Below are 18961 nucleotides of genomic sequence, written 5' to 3'. Positions count from 1 at the left end.
AGAATGTTTTTTTTTTCAGCAATATCTGCGATATCCATTAGGTTCAATAGCAGGGTTTACGTTCAATGCCTCCAACATGGCCGACTTCCGGATTGATGACACGTCGTGAAAACCCTTTATAGAGGGTGTCAGTACACGATCCGGGATGCCTGCACAATCCATTCTGCGCATGCGCGTAATTACGTAGTAAACCACGTCACGGTTTCCCTACACTATTGGTATCACGCATGCGATGAAACACTTGACGGCCAGGCGGCACAACTGGCGGCATATTTTTGTAGGCTACATTGTGTTTTTCATTTAACAGTTCACGGCGGGTCTATTTTGATGTTTTTAAATGTAGCTTACGCTATGCATTACGGTGTGTTTACGTGGTTGCTAATCCAAAATAATAAAGGAGTAGTTACATGAACATACACGATTTTGGTTACATGTGGAATAAAGTCTGAGTCTTTGTCACTGCAAACCTTCAGTTTCCTCCATACTCCCCTTTGCGATTCATTGCTGTATGGCATTAGGCCTACTTAACTTGCCGTGTTTCGATCTGAGGTCCGTAGTATTGTCAAAGACGGTTTGTGTTGTTTTTTTATTAAAAGCTGCTAATATTAGTTAACTTTAAATTGAGTAATTTTGTATTAGTATGGGTCTATAGGCTAATATATCTATCTATATAATCTAAATGAGTACAATAATCCCTTCAACGGTGTTTACAGACGACAATAAGGAACATAATATGCATTTCTGCCTAGACTATCTGCACTTACATGAAGAAAGAATTACAAACAAGTCTGGGGAAACGTTACAGTGCATTTCAAAACGACAATGGAAATGACTTTAAAGAACGCATAGTTTGCACACACAAGTGACAAGTACAAAGGTGCGCAAGCGTGGAACAGATCGTGCAGTGTCGTAAATCATTGCAAAACAGAATTATCATTTGCGCATGCATGTTTTCTACTACGTAATTATGCGCATGCGCGGACGGATCGTGCAGGCATCCCGGATCGTGTACCGACAGTTACAATATCAGGAAACGCAATTCCGCGCAAGATTTGAGTGTCTAAGAACACCCGATTCCTTTGTAAGTCATAAGGTAGTCGTAAGGATCACCGTCGTGTCCAGCTGCTTGTAGTTTCAACAAATAATTGCGTGTTTTAGTCCCGGTTTTTGTTCCTCCTATTGAATGCAGCCATTTTGCCTTAGTTTTACCACTCAAGGGAGCATGTCCCGGCGTGATCACGTGGGAAAGTGACGTCAATGCATACCCTCTATTGAAGTCCCCGTGAACCGGAAGCTGCGATTGTTTTTAATTCCGTATTCGGACACATTTCCGAGTGACAAGGAATTTCAAAGGAGAAAATTGGTTTCACTGCAAATTGATTGGATGTGTATAAACAGCTGTTGCATTGATTTTGAAATGAAACTGGCAGCAGATGTAATGTGGGAGTTAACGGATGCTCCGGCAAAGCTGTCTAATTTAGTGTTTCCCAACCGCTGTGCCGTGGAAAATGGCCAATTTTTAATAATAATAAATAAAATATAGATGTACAGCAATGTTTTACAATTAAAAGTAAACCAACTGTGACCTCATCGCGTATTTGACCATGTGTACGTGATCTCATCCAGGAGACTGTACGTATACGTTACCTCGTAGCCCGCGATTTTCCCATGTGCGAATTCCACACATAATTACGACCACGCTACTAAAACCAACGGGAAAACATGGATAAATTCTTGAAAAGAAAATCTAACGACCCTGAATCGGAACCTGGGCCCTCTAGCAGTGGAGACACAGGAAAGAAAGCAAAAACGGTGAGCTCAAGACAATACAGCGACAGTTATCTGTCATATGAATTCACTTTCACCGGGGATCGCTCGGCAGCACTACCCTTATGCTTAGTCTGTGGAGAAAAACTATCTAACCATGCAATGGTTCCTAGCAAGCTTAAACGTCATTTACAAACAAAACATCCATCACTTATTAAAAAAGACAAACTATTTTGTGCGTTTGAGAGATCAAACGGAGAAACAGGCTTCTTTGATGAGAAAGAGTACCACAGTATCTGAAAAAGCTCTCGAAGCTAGCTACCTGGTTGCTGGTTTAGTGGCAAAATCGAAAAAGCCACATACGGTGGTGGAGTCATTAATTATGCCTGCATGCAAAGCAATTGTGAAAACAATGTTGCGTCCAAATGCTGCCAAAGAAATTGCAAAAGTGCCCGTTTCAAACAATTCAATCGCCAGACGCATTGATGATATGTCCGCTGACATTGAGAGTGTTGTACTGGAAAAAATAAAAACATAGCGTCAAATTTGCACTCCAAATTGAAGAATCAACAGACATAAGTGGGAATGCTCAGCTATTAGCAAACGTGCGCTTTGTGGATGGTGAAATCATCAGAGAGAATTTTTATTTTTGCAAAGAGTTGCCATCAAAAACAACAGGTGAGGATATATTTCGTTTGTCATCCGATTACATTGAACAAGGAGGACTAAAATGGGAAAACTGCGTGAGTGTGTGTACCGACGGAGCAGCATCCATGACTGGGAATACCAAGGGATTCGTCAGTAGAGTCAAAGAAAAAAATCCGAAAGCCACGGTCACGCACTGTTTTTTGCATCGCGAGGCACTTGTTGCCAAGACGTTACCAAAGGAGCTGTCGAATGTGTTGGATGGTGCAGTGCGTATTGCCAACTTTATAAAAAACAAGGCCTTTGAAAAGCCAACTATTTGTTATCTTATGTGAGGAGATGGGGGCAGACCATAAGACTTTATTGCTTCATACGGAGGTCTGATGGCTGTCCCGTAGTAAACTTTTGTCGCGTGTGTACGAACTGAGGGAAGAATTGAAAACCTTCTTAACAGCGGAAAAATCGGAGTACGCATTGCTGTTGGCAGATGAGGAATGGTGTGCACGGTTGGCATACATGGCGGACATTTTTGCACACCTGAATGAACTGAACATGCGAATGCAAGGGAGAAATGAAAATGTACTAACTAGCACAGACAAACTGCATGGATTCAGATCAAAGCTTGCCCTGGCGACAACATGTGGAAAAAGGCTCTCTTGAGATGTTTCCTCTTGCCCAAACTGGACATTCAGACAACTTTGCGGCATTGTGTGAGGTAATTTGTTAGCATCTATGCTGGTGTGCCGTGAAATTTTTTGCAAATTAAAACTGCCACGGCAGAAAAAAGGTTGGGAAACACTGGTCTAATTGGTCATTTGAGATGGATAGTCATTTCACGGTGGAAGTGCATTTTCAGATTTTAACTGACGATTATGAGGGTACATGAATTTTAAAAAGAAAATGACCCACATTGATAAGCTTTTTACTATAAACGCTGCAATATTTCATGAAAAATAAGAATCGTCATTTCACTGGGACTTTAAAAGACAAATATAATACGACCACTTGTTTTTACAATAAAAATATACATGTCAAACGCTGCACTTACACTGAAATGTGTGACAGCCTTACTGAGTGTCAGAAGCTCCAACTCCTGAACCTTTATTTGTTGTTGGGATTTCTGTTGCATCACAGGCAACAATGTCTAAGAACAAAAAAGAAAAAAGCCATTATAATATTTCTTTTTTAAAACTAGAACTAAAGATGTTATTTAAAGGCATTTTTGCACATTTGACAAATCTCACCTTTTGGTTTTTCCATGCTTCGGCAGCAGATGTGGTTTTGTGGCCACTGTGACGGTCTATCATACACAGAATACAAATGCAGCACTTGTCGTCCACGCAAAACACCTCGAGCAGTTTATTATGACTCTTGCATATCTTGTGCTGCAAGCACGAGCAAGGCACCAGCTCGTGCCTCTGCAGCGCACGGAACTCATAGTGATCTCTCACGTGCGTAGTAGGACGCCAAGCATGTTAAGCATGAACGAACGGCTTTTTGTTTCACATTGGTGCAGAAATCACAGTACTCGTCAGCGACTCCTCTAAAGTAATGGACCGGAGGGGAGTGTGTATTTCTGTTGCTGACAGCATCGGCCAAAGCCGTGCATTTCTTTAATGCGGGTCTGAGGCTGAAAACTTCCCTGCACTGCGGGCAGCTGCATGCTTTCTTCAGTGCGTTCTCTTGATCCCAGTATTTTTGGATGCAACTCATGCAGTAGCTACAGTATGTCCGCATGGTATCGTTACTGGATCTATCAGTAACTCCAAACAGACCGAACAGTTCAGGTAGTTCTGATTCTGGTCACCACCACACACAGCCATACTCATACACACTTTCCTGTAGTGCGTTGTGCATTCAAATTGAAAATTTGTTTATCTCCGCCCCTTACCGTAGCTGCCTCAAGGTGTGAAACCCGCCACAACTTTGGGATGTCGCCATTTTTGTACAAGGTGTAGGTAGGAGGCCTCCCTAATTCTGATTGTGGTAGTAAGTTTAACACCACTTAAAATGTTACAAACTTAAAATGACACTAAAATGTAATGTAGTTTTTATTTTCAATGCATCATTTTAAAAAATCTACGCAATGGTGACATATCAGATAAATTCAGGTAATGACTTATAAAAGGTTTACCTAATCTTAGCTGATAAGAGACAGATGACGTGAGCTGAGCTCCACTGACTTCTATCTCATTTGGTAGTTGCTCAAGATCGGTGATCATTTGCATAAAATTAAACATTTTTTCAGCGTTGTTTTACGCTTCGATGGAAGTCACCATTGACAAGATCACGTGGCTGTTACTCTGTAGCTTTTACTGCTAGTCGCTGGAAGTGTATTGCAGCATCAGTCAACACGTTTTTCCAGTTGAGGGGTACATACTGTATATTGTTACATTATAGCTTCCATTAAAGTTCCCATGAAATAATAACTATTTTCCCTATTAGAATAAAAGTGTATGCTCCAAACGCTGACAGAATTTGCATTTAGAAGTTTTATTATTTTTATTTAGTAATTTAGTTATTACAAGAATCTCAAAAAGTTGTCATTTTTATTTAAAGACTAGTAGAAATAAAATTTGAGAGCTACACTCTTAAAAATAAAGGTGCTTAAAAAGTTCTTCGATACCATTTTTGGTTTCACAAAGAACCATTCAGTCGAAGGTTTTTTAAAGAACTATCTCTTTCTTTTTTATAATCTGAAGAGCATTTTTTCGCCACAAAGAAATGTTGACTTTGTTACTGCAAATCACTGTATTTGACCATTTTAACGCATTTGTCTCAAATGAGCATTCTCACAATATTTATTTTCTGCTTTTCCAGTAAAATTATCTAAACATCCTTAAAACAAAATATGAATTTGAAATTACTTCTAAATGTGTAAGATATAAAGATTTGTTTGATTTTGAATTTTAATAGTTTTTCTTGTTTTAATTATAAACTCACTAAATTGTGGTAACACAAAACAACTGTTACATGAGGTAAAAATAACACACTTCATTCAAGATATGTTTTCTCACGAAAATGATTATCTTACATAATTCTAAAGATGTTTAGATATTTTCCTAAAAAACAAGATAGAAGGTCTTTCTGAAGTGTTAAAGAATGTACAATCAAATTCCTTAACAAAACACCCCCCTTACATGTACCAGGATAAAAGTGTGGAAACATGAATCACTGGGAGAGACAAGTACATACAGTAACACAAAGTCTGTAAACTTTTTGAAAGCCAAAAACTGTCAAAGTCACATGACGCAAAGCTGCCCACATTCCTCCAATAAGAAATGTCAGTGTCAAAGGAATGTATGCTCTTACTCTCGCTCCTGCATGTCAGATCAATGCTGACAGTTCTCAGATCACAGTCAAAGTAAACGAGACCAAAGAAAATGGTCCTGGCAAAATGAGACGTCCTCTTGAAGAATAAAGAGTGAGTTACGTCTCAGGGTTGGCTGTGGTCATGATCTTCATGTACTGCGTAAAGATTGTCTCAAAGGCCTCATCTCTGTGAATCATTGCACCAAACACAAGTGGCTAAAGGAACAAGACAAATTTAGTTTGAAAATGTAATGTGCATTGTGGCAAAGCAGCTTTACACAAAACATTTTAACATAACTTATGTATCAAAAGAACTGTACAGAACTAGGACCATATCACAGGTAAAGACGTGTCTAAGTCGCAATGCAATAATAATAAATACAGTTTTACCACCCAGTTTACCATCATACTTTACTAATTTATGAATCAAAGAGATAAACCGTTTTTATGATTAATCTAACACTAAACAGCTTTACTTTAAGCACGATTTGGAATTACCTTCTGTGTTGACGGCGTGGCAATAGAGATGCCCATTCCAGATCCAGGCAAAACTGACAAAACCTTGTACTATGGAAAAAGCAAAGGAAGACCTGTAGCAATGCTGATCTGTATATTGCCACGAATACACATCATATTGTTTCACTAAGATTTAGAGATACCTTCTGGATATCTGTGATGTCCACCAGTTTTATGACTTTGTTCTTCTTTGAAGAACCTGATCTTGAGCTGGAACTCTCAAAACACAGGAAGCTGATGGATCGAGAATCATATATTGTATTAATATACAAACACTGCTTAGATCAATGTCCACGCTACACAGGCACATGTGTTATGATGTTAAACTACGGTACGAAATTATGATGATATGACCTTAAGGTTGATGGCCAGGGGCTGGTTGCATAAACTGCTTAGACTGGTCTTAAAAGTTAGTCACCTAATTTTTTTCTTCAAGACTGGTCATAACTTCAAGTCAGGTCAATAAAAAAGGTAGATTGGTCTTATTGAAATATGAAAAGTAAGACTGATTAGTCCTAACTAATTGCTAGTCTGTGAGTGTTAAGACTCGCCTACTTCTATACTACATCGTAGCCGAAAAAGAGTATGAGTCATGAATAGTATGTCCGAAACCGCAGTATGCAAAAAAAGTAGGCAAGAAATACCCAAATGGTCAATTACTTCTACCGAAATTCTTGAGTGTGCATCAGATGGACACTTCTCTATCCCATGATGCCACTGGAGCAACTGTCATGAACTGCACGAAAGTAGTATATATGGGGGTCATTGTGTCAAAATGATTGACAGGTATGATTGATGGTGACCTTGACCTTTGCGGGGGGGTTGAATTACTTCCGGACCACCCACGTCGCGAGGGCCTGCCCACTTTGCATTGACCTTTGACCGTATCCGCCCCTTAGTGTGGTACCGCCCCTTTGTGTTGAACTTTTGCCCTTTGACAGTATCTGTCGACGTGGTGAGGGATTGTCCGCGTCTGGAGTTGAACTTTTGCCCGTACGTTTATCGAACATTTTTCTCTCTTTTACGGGGCATGTTTGGACATGTTTTTATGAGGTTGACATGTATCTTATGCGCGAATGAATAAATCAACGAGTGATTAAATAAAGGCATGAATTCGAATAAGTAATTAAATAAACAATTGGTTATATAAGTGATTAAATAAATAATGAATAAGTAAATAAACAAAGCAAGGAATGAATAAGTAAGTAAATAAACGAACGAATAAGTTGTGATAAAACTGTGGTAAAAACTTACGTTGGTTGAAAGACCGCATTCCTGACGTTATACTGAAAGGACTGTTTCAGACATTCCAGCGTTGCAAACACACCGACTCATAAATTTGTTTTGAAAGAGGAGGATTGTAACCGGGTGTATTTCAACTTGTTTTCGACCTGTAGGTGACAGCGTCGGACGTTTTAATCATCTACGATTTGTTTTACGTCCATAGCGTGTAAATTGACTGTGTTATTTGAGAATCATTATGTGCTAACTGATCGGCTCAAGACAGCGAAGCTTTGTTTAGGAATAACAACTGTTTCCCACCTGTCATCAGTAGATCACATGAAACAATGTGTGACGAATCATATCCGGACCTCTCTGTACTCATGATTTAAACCGTTTTAAATCGTCAATCATGTCATTCTCTAGACCATTTGTCGCGCATCTGGCTCATGTTCACACCACATGCTCCGCTTTCGTCATAAGCATAAACGGGGGGAGGTTTTGTTAAATAAAAGCGGGAAAATAGCAAGGGCAAAATACACAGACATCAACATGGCATGCCCGAGCAGCTCTCCTCAAACCCCACCAAGAGAATGGGACGACGATCTATTTGAAGAGAATCTGGCTCTGGCACCGAAAAAACCACGAGGGTATATCAGTCTGACAAAGTTTCTTCACGAAAATAAGAACAACGTGTCGGACGAAATTTTGATGGAGAGTAACCGCGTAATAGGCTATGCGTTTAACATAGAGTCTCGAGTTGTAACCCTCTACAGCGCTGACAAAAAAGGCGAATACGTACCCGGACAAGACCCCTGCGTGGCGTTCCCTGACAAGGACTGGATGTTGTTTTACAACTACGTCTGGAAGGATTTAAACGACAGTCGCGAAGAACCTTTGTACATCGCCGAGTGGGACTCTGTAATGCCCAACGGTCGTTACCGTGTGGTCGGCGATCATTCTAAAAAGAAACACCATGACTGCGTTTACTTTTTCTTCTGCAAAGACAACACAAAGCTTCGTGATCGCACCGAGGCTATCCTGCATGACGAACATCACGAGCTGTACGAGATGCAATTTTTGTTCAAATGGGCTGACCTTTATGCCCTGGAGACCCTTTTTCCAACATCAACATAATGATCAAGTGGTGCGATATGCGCGATGGCTATTCCAGAGTTAAAGTGCAGCTGTTCCACCCCGAGAAGTGCGCGCGCAGCCAGTGGGCCGTCGGACCGTCCCCACCCATTTACTATAGCCATTATAAAAATCAGTAGACAGAGCCTCTCCCGCAACAATGTCTCAAGACTACGCTTCAGAAAACATCAGCGACTATTCTCTCCATACCGTTCCTGACGCTCGCGATGACAACGCGGTACACCACATACAGATGGACGATCCTGCAGAATCGTCCGGGTCCCTAATGGAAGTGGGCGATACTCCGATCGATATCACAGACGGATTCTTCACGGACCTCGGCTACAACGTCATTAAAGGCGTGGTCACCGTGGTACTACAGCACATCATCAATGTCAAGCTCAAAGAAGAGTGTCTGGGGTGCGAAATAGATCACCCGAGCCAGATGCAGAATTCCTGTCTGTTTGAACCTACATCGTACTATTTTGCATCACACTTTTTAGAGTTCAGCCGCAAGCTGTTTAAAGACAAACTTTACCACCTCGCCGCATCCGCTCTACTACGCTGCGGGTTTAAGGCAGATACTCGCGCGATACAAGGAGCCGCGTGTGCCATTTACTACGAACTGAAAGACGAGCCATACATCGTCGCAAAGCTAGAAGAAATCCGACAGAGTCTTCTGAACAGCGACACCGACAAGGTTTTCTGCAACGTCGTCAATACCTGGAATTCCCAAACGGATTCAGACAAAGACGTCCGAAGCGTCAGCACAGATGCAAGCAAAGCCTGAACATGATATAACCCTGAAGCACACAACACACATCATCTAGAATGCTTCTATTTGCACATTTACATCTGCAAGATATATTTTTTAGTGTTTGCTCAATGTTTGCAATACATTTCTGAGCCGTTTCCTGATATTTATTTGAATGTATGTAAAACTGCTTTTTTCTGAAACATTTATCAGATGTTTTTTTACACAGCAGATGTTTTTCAGAACTCAGAATCTTCCCTTACAGAAAAGACACATGAATTTCACATGTTTTTTACATGTTTTTCGCATGTGATCACATGTATACAACATGTGTTTAACATGTGCAAAAAACACATGTGATCACATGTGAAATGTGTGTTTTTGGAACATTTTGGTGTGAATTCCATGTGAATTCCACGTGAAACCCATGGGATAACATGTAAAAACCCATGGGATAACATTGCGACATGTCTCACATGTGATCACATGTTCTTCACATCACCACATGTTGACATATTTATCCCATGGGTTTTTACATGTTATCCCATGGGTTTCACGTGCGAATTCACATGGAATTCACACCAAAATGTTCCAAAAACACACATTTCACATGTGATCACATGTGTTTTTTGCACATGTTAAACACATGTTGTATATGTGTCAATGGAAAAACTGTAACTGTGAATTCTGTGTCTTTTCTGTAAGGGTGCAGAAGAAAGAAAGTCATAAAGATTTGAAATGACAAGAGATAGTAAATATGTCGTCAAATATCTGTCAGTCAATGCTCCTTAAGATCTGAACACGTTCCATCGCCTACATTATACAACACTGAAATGTATAATGTATATAATCTGCTCATTATAATGTCACTATGTTATATTATATGCATTCTCTGTCAATTAGGGATGTAACCGGTATTGTAAATATCGAGTATGGCGATAGCACTTTTTTCCGGACGTACTATCGTGGTCCATGACGATAGATTCTTCCATGGCAAAGTGTAGTTTTTTAAGCCGAATGGAGCGTTGAGGAAGCGGAACTAGTGTTGTTTTTGGCGGCCTGTTTTAATTTTAGTTTTAGTCTAGTCTTTGTGTCAAGCTGTCATTTTAGTTTTTATTAGTTTTAGTCACGTTCATACTCTTTTAGTCTAGTCAAGTTTAGTCGACAAAACTGATGCATTTTAGTCTTATTTTAGTCAGAATTTCATGACTATTTTATCTAGTTTAGTCGACGAAAACTGATGACATTTACTCTAGTTTTAGTCAATGAAAATTTATTTTATCTCTTTTTAGTAATGCAATTCTATTTAACCCAGTCAATATAGTTAAGTACCTAGTAGAAACCAAAATTTTTTTTAGCCAAACCCATTTCAAACAAGGTTATCTTATTATATTATTGTTACCTTAAGACTCAAGAATACATCCATTCCAGACACGGAAGAGCTCTGATTTGAATTTAGGCCATCGGTAGGGGTGGGAATCTCTAGGTCACGATGCGATTCTATTACGATTCAGAGGGCTGCGATGGATGATAAAACGATTCTCGATGCACTCTTTTTCCTATACAAATTTTCTTTTTCTTGCTGTGTGACTATTAAAATCAAAGTATTTGTAATTACCCAGACGATTTTACTTCCAATATCCTTTATTAATAAATTAATAAACAAATGGAAGTGATTTCGCAAGTCAACTGGAAGGTTACATTTGCAGCATTGCAAAGAACCAACAGGAAAAGAGTGACTGCCCTCAGTGCCTGTAGTAGCATACAGAATGCAGTAAATTAATGCAGACTTTTTTGCACATAGCACTGGAGCTAGAGAGGTTTAAAGTTTGGTAGCACAGGCCAAACAGTAGGAGCACAAGTATAAATTGTCGGTTGTCATCATAAAAAAAAATGATGCAAGTGCAGTTCATCATGAAAAGGCAGGTAACTGACAAAAGACATTCATGTTACATACAGATGGGTAAATTAGGGCCATATATTTTTACACTACCTAAATTTGTTTTAATTTTTCTAATTTGTGTGTTTTCCTTTTTTACTATACAATAGTGGTTATTTGTCCACATAAATACTGTAGTGTACTATAGTAAACTAGTAAAAGTCAATACTACGTTGAACTTTACTATAGTATACAGTGTTTATAATTTACTACAAGGGCACTACAATTTTCAATAGCAATACTATAGTTCACTAAAGTATTTTTTGTCGGAGTGTTCAATTTAACGGGACTTTTATTTTGACGGGTCTTTGGGAAGACGCTTAGTTTTTGTGTTTGCTGATAGCTTCACTCAAACAGTAAACGCTCGTAAAATAAACTCTCAGAGCAATGGAGATGAAGTTCATTTGTTCATATCCTCATACAGTGCAGACGCAGATAAATCCTCGACCATCACTCGTGTTGTAGTTAAACTGTGCACATAATTCACTCAGAACAGCCAGATGACATTTAAAAACAGGATTCCGCTCCGCTCTAGGTTAAAGCATCAGACGAAATAACGTTATAACATTTCGTCTCGTCTCGTTTTGGTCAACGAAAATGAAGAGCATTTTAGCATAGTTTTTATTTTGTAACAACATTTAGTCTCGTTTTTATTCGTCAACAATATTGCATTATACATTTAATTATAGTCATCGTCACATGACCAGATTTACGTTGCGTCTCGTCTCGTTTTCGTCAGTGATAAAGGTTCGTTGACGACCATATTTAGTCATAATTTTCGTTGACGAAAGCAACACTAGCGGAACTACAATTCCCATCAACCCATGCGTGCCCATCATCCTCCTGCGCTCTGCTGCCGCCCGCTACAGATCAAGTTGAGCGAAAATGGCGGATGCCGCTAGTGGCATAGAAACGGATTTACAAATTGTTGAAGCTAGGGCTGGGCGGAATGACGGAATATTCGTTACCGCGGAATAAAATGTCAACCGTAAGAGATTTTTCTATTCCGTGTATTCCGCGGAATGTAAATAAGTAGGCGTGGTTAACTCGGCGCCTGCAAATTAGGGCTATTCTGAAAAAAACTAATGAATTAATCCACCCGTAACAAATGAACGTATCAAACATTCTTTTGACCTTCTTTCAGTCTGTAGTTTAGTGATCCGCTCCAGTCCGGCGCTTCTCTCACCCGCAGTGCTCGTGCAGGGATCTGCGCCAGCATTTAAAAAAGCTCATTCTCAACACGTATTTCAGAAGTCAGGTTGTTTTGAAAAGCTGTTAATAGTTTTATAAAGTTTAACTTCAGGCGAGCCAAGGTGAAACTTGCGTTGAAATGCGCGATGATGCTCGCGAGCGCGTGAGCGCTTTGATGTGACGCGCTTCTACCTCCAGTTTTGGGAGACGCGTGAGGAGTCACCAGAGACTCGCAGTGCAAAAACAAGCCCGAGAATAAACAAACCTAAAGACAGAGAGTCGCAACACACTAAAATTGCTCATCTAATAGAGAGTGAAGAGCGATAAAGACCTACAGTACAGACCCCATGAACACCAGTTTATAACACTAGTCATACTGTACTCTCATTGTTTGTGCATATTCATACTTTATTGTTATATATGTTGTCTATCTTCCTACTGTATACATATGATATAGCCAGAAGATAAATATGAATAAATAATACATCTGATTATCAGAACTTAATTTGATATCTTTAGTATATTTTCATAACTTACCTACATTTTAACTATGGTGAGCATTTAAATGAACTGTAATAAATAAATTAGTTAAATCAATCTAAGAAAAATGAGGTATAAAATATAGAATTATAATGGGAGATTGTTTCATGAAATATATCGTTACCGTGAAATAAAATTACTCATTCCTTGAAATAGATTTTTGGCCATTCCACACACCTCTAGTTGAAGCTAAAGCGAATTATAAATCGCATGTGTGGAAGCATTTCGGTTTTCCGTAACAAGAAACGAGAAAAGGTGACGGACAGACAAAAAACAATATGCAGACACTGCCAGACTGCGGTGAAGTACAATTCGGGGAATACGACTAATATGAAGAGCCATTTGTTACATCACCCCAAAAAGTTTCATGATGATACGAGGAGAGAGAAAAATAGCAGTGAGTGAAGCAGTGAATGAGGTGAGTATGTGAGTGAAGCAATGAATGAGGCGAGTACCTGACTGGTTGTGAGTTGTTAAAAGTTGACAAACAACTCAAACTTTTTTCATTTTAATTTTTTTATGTTCTCAATTTTTATGTTATTAATTTTTATGCTATTATATTACTGTTCTTTGCACTTTAAAATGACCTAATCTAAAAATAATAAATGTGATCTTTGTTCAGTCATAGTTTAATAAACACTTATGCCACATTTTTCCAAGTCTTCATTTGTTTTTTGTTTTTTTCCTGCACAAAATTCAATAAATATCGTATCGTAGTCTTCATATCGAGGTACTATCGTATCGTGAAATGTTGATACCGTTACATCCCTACTGTCAATAGATCCTCTAAAACATTACACACTGAACCTTTGATTTAGTGTAATTAATTATTGTATTATGATGTTGAAATCATTAACACATTTAATGCACCTGTGCAAAAACTGTTTTTCAAACAGTTCGAATGACATAAAATTGGGGCAAAAAAGTGCCACTGTTTGAGAAACGAGCACATGAGCCAGACAGATGTTGGGGTAATCTTTGAGCCAAGATTGACATGCCACTAATTGTGATGCATTTGATTAATTAATCAGTGCAAGTATTAATTTGGTTAAAAATGTTATATTACGACAACCCTAGTTTAATCTGATTGTAGCTGACAGTTACAAGAGATCAGTAAGATGGATCATCATCATTCTGACCCATGGGTTCACTTCAATCCTTTACGCCGTGGGACTTATTTATATACACTCACATGGCACTCGCTTCCAAGAGACATTTCATAGTACTTTTTATACAAATACATATGTCAAAAAAACAGGGTAGTACTCTTTGCATAAACAAACTATTTTTGAACACAATAGGACTGTTTAACAGCATTTGAAATCAATTAACATGACTAATTATGTGCATTATATGTTTCCCAACAACCTTTAAAATCACAATAATACACATATAATGTAGGGCTGTCACGATTATGAAATTTGAGTGACGATTAATTGTCTAATAAATCATTGCTATTATGGCGATTAATTGTCTGTTTTAGGGCTTTGGCGATTATGACGATTAATTGTCTGTTTTTGAGCTTTGACATTTAATTCTCATACATTTCTGATTCAGCGATTGAAACGACCATATTGTTCTGAATACAAAACTATGTTTTTTTCTTGGAAATACATCGGAAAAAATTGGGTCATCATATATTTAAGGTTTAGGGTTTTACCTGTCAATAATACAACCACCAAATACTTGTAAATGAAGTAAATTGATCAGGTGTGAATTGAAGCCACCATTAAAATGCTATCGGTCATAGAAAAGCTTCTAGTCTGTTTTTTTCTCACTTGCAAGACTACAGTAAAATTTTACTTTAAATTTTGGTAGACTGGTTTTCACACTGAGATTTGCTTAAATAATATTAAATTGTACTGCAGGTAATTTGTATATGTTTTAGTCTTTTTTTAAGTGATTGTGTTGGAGGTGGTACATTTGACAAGTATTACCATGCTTTAGTAACAATATATACACTAAAATATGTAATATGCAGATGCACTACAGCTCCCCCTAGTGTCTTCTATAGAGATGTGCGATAATTGCGATGATCCGAAATCATCGCGATGAGGTCAAACAATCGCGATGAGACGATTATTTAATAATCGTGACAGCCCTAATATAATGCTGATTATTTATTCCTGTACATTTCTGTTCTGTCTTAAATCCCTTGACTTCAGCGTCATCTAGTGGTGGTCATCTAACTGAGTAAATCTGTAAAATGGCTGTAAAATGAATTATGAACAGTGATTATCAACATTATTTCTTTGTGCAAAGATGTCCTTTCTTCTGGTATACTCTGGCTTTGTATATAAAGCATATGCTTATGGTAGGGCCAAACTAATCGAACGATCAAATAAAAAAATACAAACAAACCATATCAAATATTTCCTGTACAATAAAAATCAGGCCTAAAACAACTATAAATATACAAGTCAAATGCTGTATATTAACAGACATTAAAAAACAGACATTTTAATTTACACATTTCATTAATTTACCTAAATAAAAAAACATGTACAACACATTATGAATTAGTAATATACTATTTAAATCAGAACTTATATTACATTACTTCTGTATATACATTTCTTTGTATTCCTTTTCTTTAGACCACTACAGAAAGAATGACAAACAAGAACTGCAAGCAGTACCTCCGGGGCCAAGCCCACACTTTGCCCCGCTTTACCCAGTGTACCCACCATACCCAGCCCACTCTTCCCCCACATGCCCAGACACAGCCCACACTTCCCCCAGTGTACCCACAGCATGCCCACAGAGCAAAAATAAAAGAAATACAATGTATTTGAGATACGGATAACATAAGTTAGAATTTTCAGCATGTCCACACTTCCCCCAGTGTACCCACAACATGAAATGAGACAGTAGAGAAAAAGTAGCAGAAATACAGTGTATAGGAAGAACAAATGAAAGAAAGAATGTAATTTTGTACTTACCTTGTTTCTGTTTGTATATATTTAGATGTATTATAAACCACTTTAAGTTGCACTACATACATCGCACTTTATTTAATTTAATTTAATTACTAAAATGTCAAGTATTTGTTTACATACTTGCATTATTTGTGCACATACTTGCAAATTGAAATGTATAAATGCGCAACACGAGTTTCGAACCAACGACCTCTTGCACTCAAGACTTGCAATTTATCAGGTGTGCCACTCAGCTGGCACTCACACATATCATCAACACCTCCCTGTTCACCAGCACTTTTACATCCACATTCAAACAGGCCCAGGTCACGCCCCTACTTAAGAAACCCACATTGGACCCCTCTACTACCGACAGTTACAGACCTGTCTCTCTCTTCCCATTTATTGCAAAAACACTTGAAAGGGCAATTTTCAACCAGGTGTCTTCCTACCTATCCCAGAATGAACTACTGGGTGACAAGCAGTCTGGCTTCAAAACAAACCACTCCACTGAGACTGCACTACTATCGGTCACAGAAGCACTACGGCTAGCCAAGGCAGAATCTAAATCCTCGGTCCTGATTCTGCTAGACCTATCTGCAGCATTTGACACTATCAATCACCAGATACTGCTAGCAACCCTGTCATCTCTAGTAATCTCAGGCTCTCCGCTGGTTCAAATCCTACCTCTCCGGCAGATCCTTCAGGGTGTCATGGAGGGGCTCGCTGTCAACTGCTCACCACATGATTACTGGGGTCCCTCAGGGATCGGTGCTTGGACCGCTGCTTTTTTCCATCTACACATCTTGGGACCCATCATACGGGCACATGGCTTCTCGTATCACTGTTACGCTGACGACACCCAGACCTACATCTCGTTTCACCCAGACAATACCACAATATCAGCTCGCATTACAGCCTGCTTAGAAGACATCTCAGCTTGGATGAAAGAGCATCACCTCCAGCTGAACCCTGCCAAGACAGAACTACTCGTGTTTCCGGCACACCCCACGGTGCAACACGATCTCACCATCCAACTTGGAAATACCACAATCACTCCTTCGAAAACAGCCAGGAACCTCAGTCATATTTGATGAACAGCTGTCCTTCAATGATCCCATTGCAAAGACAAAGCGGTCATGCCGATATGCCTTATTCAACATTAGAAAGGTTAGACCCTATCTCACTGAGCATGCGGCACAACTCCTTGTCCAGGCCCTGGTAATCTCAAGGTTGAACTACTGCAATGCTTTCCTTGTTGATCTTCCTGCAAAGGCTATCAAACCACTCCATCTGGTTCAGAACGCAGCATCACGCCTCGTCTTCCAACAGCCCAAAAGGGCTCATGTGACACCCTTTTTCATCTCTCTCCACTGGCTACCGGTTGATGCCCGTATCAGATTCAAGTCACTAATGCTTGCCTACAGGACTATCACTGGATCTGCACCTGCATACTTTCACACCCTCCTACACTCCTACACCCCATCAAGAACCCTGCTTTCAGCAAACCAGCGGTGTCTTGTATTGCCTTCTCATAAGGGCAGTAAATCGCTTTTCCGCTCATTCTCCTTCACAACTCCTTCCTGGTGGAACATTCTTCCTAACTCAGTCCGGTCAACCACATCTCTCACAACATTCAAAAAACGACTTAAAACCCATCTCTTCTGTGAATACTTGACAAATGAAAAAAAAAACACTAACCCTCTCTCTTTCTCCCAACAGGTAGTGGTCTAGCTTTTGTTGAAACTAGTAACTATGTATTAGCACCTATTGTATTATTGCTCCTGTATGACATATTGCTTATTGCGCCGTGAACTCTCTGTAAGTCGCTTTGGTTAAAAGCGTCTGCTAAATGTAAATGTTTACATCTGTTAGATTAACTGTCTGTCAACGGTTTTTAAGAAAATAACCCAATATTTTGCACAGATATTAAAATGATCTAAAGCCACATAAAGATGCCACCCTAACCATCTACATATATGTACAGAGCATCATTAAAATGGTTGCTCATTTTTGTTTATGTGGATGCTCATGTGGGTTTATCTCACAAAGAAATGTCTATATTTAATATTTGGTGATGTGACATGTTTTTCATAGCAGTTAAGTACAATTTCATCCCAAAATTCAATCTGATAATGTGATGTTAACTGAAATCTACTGTATTGAAGAAAAGATCAAAATCCATTTAAGGTACAACAAATACAGCATGATGTATCAACACTGTTATTATATAATATAATTATAATATATATATTTTTTAACATAAGTTTGATTACTGTAAGTTGCATTAATGAGAATTTGGTCAAATATACTGTACTTCCAGAAAAAAACCACAATGATTTAAATATTGCAAAATATATATTTTTTCTTTATATTTTTTATTTTAACACCCATGTTCATTACAGGTTTGTGAGATTCACTTATGCACTGCATTAATATACACCTATACTTCATAGAGAATTTGTGCCCAGTATCTTAAAAACAAGTCAGCAAATGTCACATATTTGACTTTACCCAGATAATTGAGAGTAACCTAAAAAATATAGTTGCAGTTTTCACGCCCCTGGGCCGAGCCGTTTAGCAGGGATCCAACTGCGTATTACGACCCAGCCTTTGTGTAAACATCACAGTTTGAGACAAATAACTTTAAAGAAGAAACAACATTTGGCAAAACAACTATTCTGATACATTCTGTGCTTCATTAGTGCAATCCAAGGCTACTTCCCAAACAATTTCTAAAAGTCATCACCTCCAAAGCTTGCAAGGACATACTGTAAAATACACTGAACCTTCTTTGGGAATTCTACAATTCTTAAAAGCAAGATAACAGACAGAAAGCATGAATAGCATTTTCTCATGAGATGAATATCTATAATGCTTAATATACAAATGTGGCCCTGATTGTTCAGCTACTTAAATTTAATCTTTGTGCATCAATGTCATTCATTTAGGGCAGGGGTGTCCAAAGTCAGTCCTGGAGGGCCGGTGTCCTGCAAAGTTTAGCTTCAACCCTAATCCAACACA

At 38.7% G+C, this 18961-nt stretch overlaps 1 protein-coding gene and 1 long non-coding RNA gene across 6 annotated transcripts in view; one reads left to right on the top strand and one right to left on the bottom strand.

The window, feature by feature from the left end:
• The window catches only part of LOC130547623 (uncharacterized), a 403303-nt gene that overhangs the window by 137490 nt on the left and 246852 nt on the right, over positions 1–18961 (top strand). The gene's annotated exons all lie outside the window — the stretch shown is intronic.
• LOC130547628 (uncharacterized) lies at positions 5497–7348 on the bottom strand. The gene is made up of 3 exons (XR_008961906.1): positions 6384–7348; positions 6223–6291; positions 5497–5940 (listed from the first exon to the last, which is right to left on the bottom strand). It is a non-coding gene; the product is annotated as an uncharacterized LOC130547628 (long non-coding RNA).

This window comes from Triplophysa rosa, linkage group LG24, assembly GCF_024868665.1.
Source record: "Triplophysa rosa linkage group LG24, Trosa_1v2, whole genome shotgun sequence".
In the NCBI taxonomy this organism is placed as follows: Eukaryota; Metazoa; Chordata; class Actinopteri; order Cypriniformes; family Nemacheilidae; genus Triplophysa; species Triplophysa rosa.
Note: the sequence above shows the minus strand (reverse complement) of the source record. Positions and strands in the feature narration are given on the sequence as shown.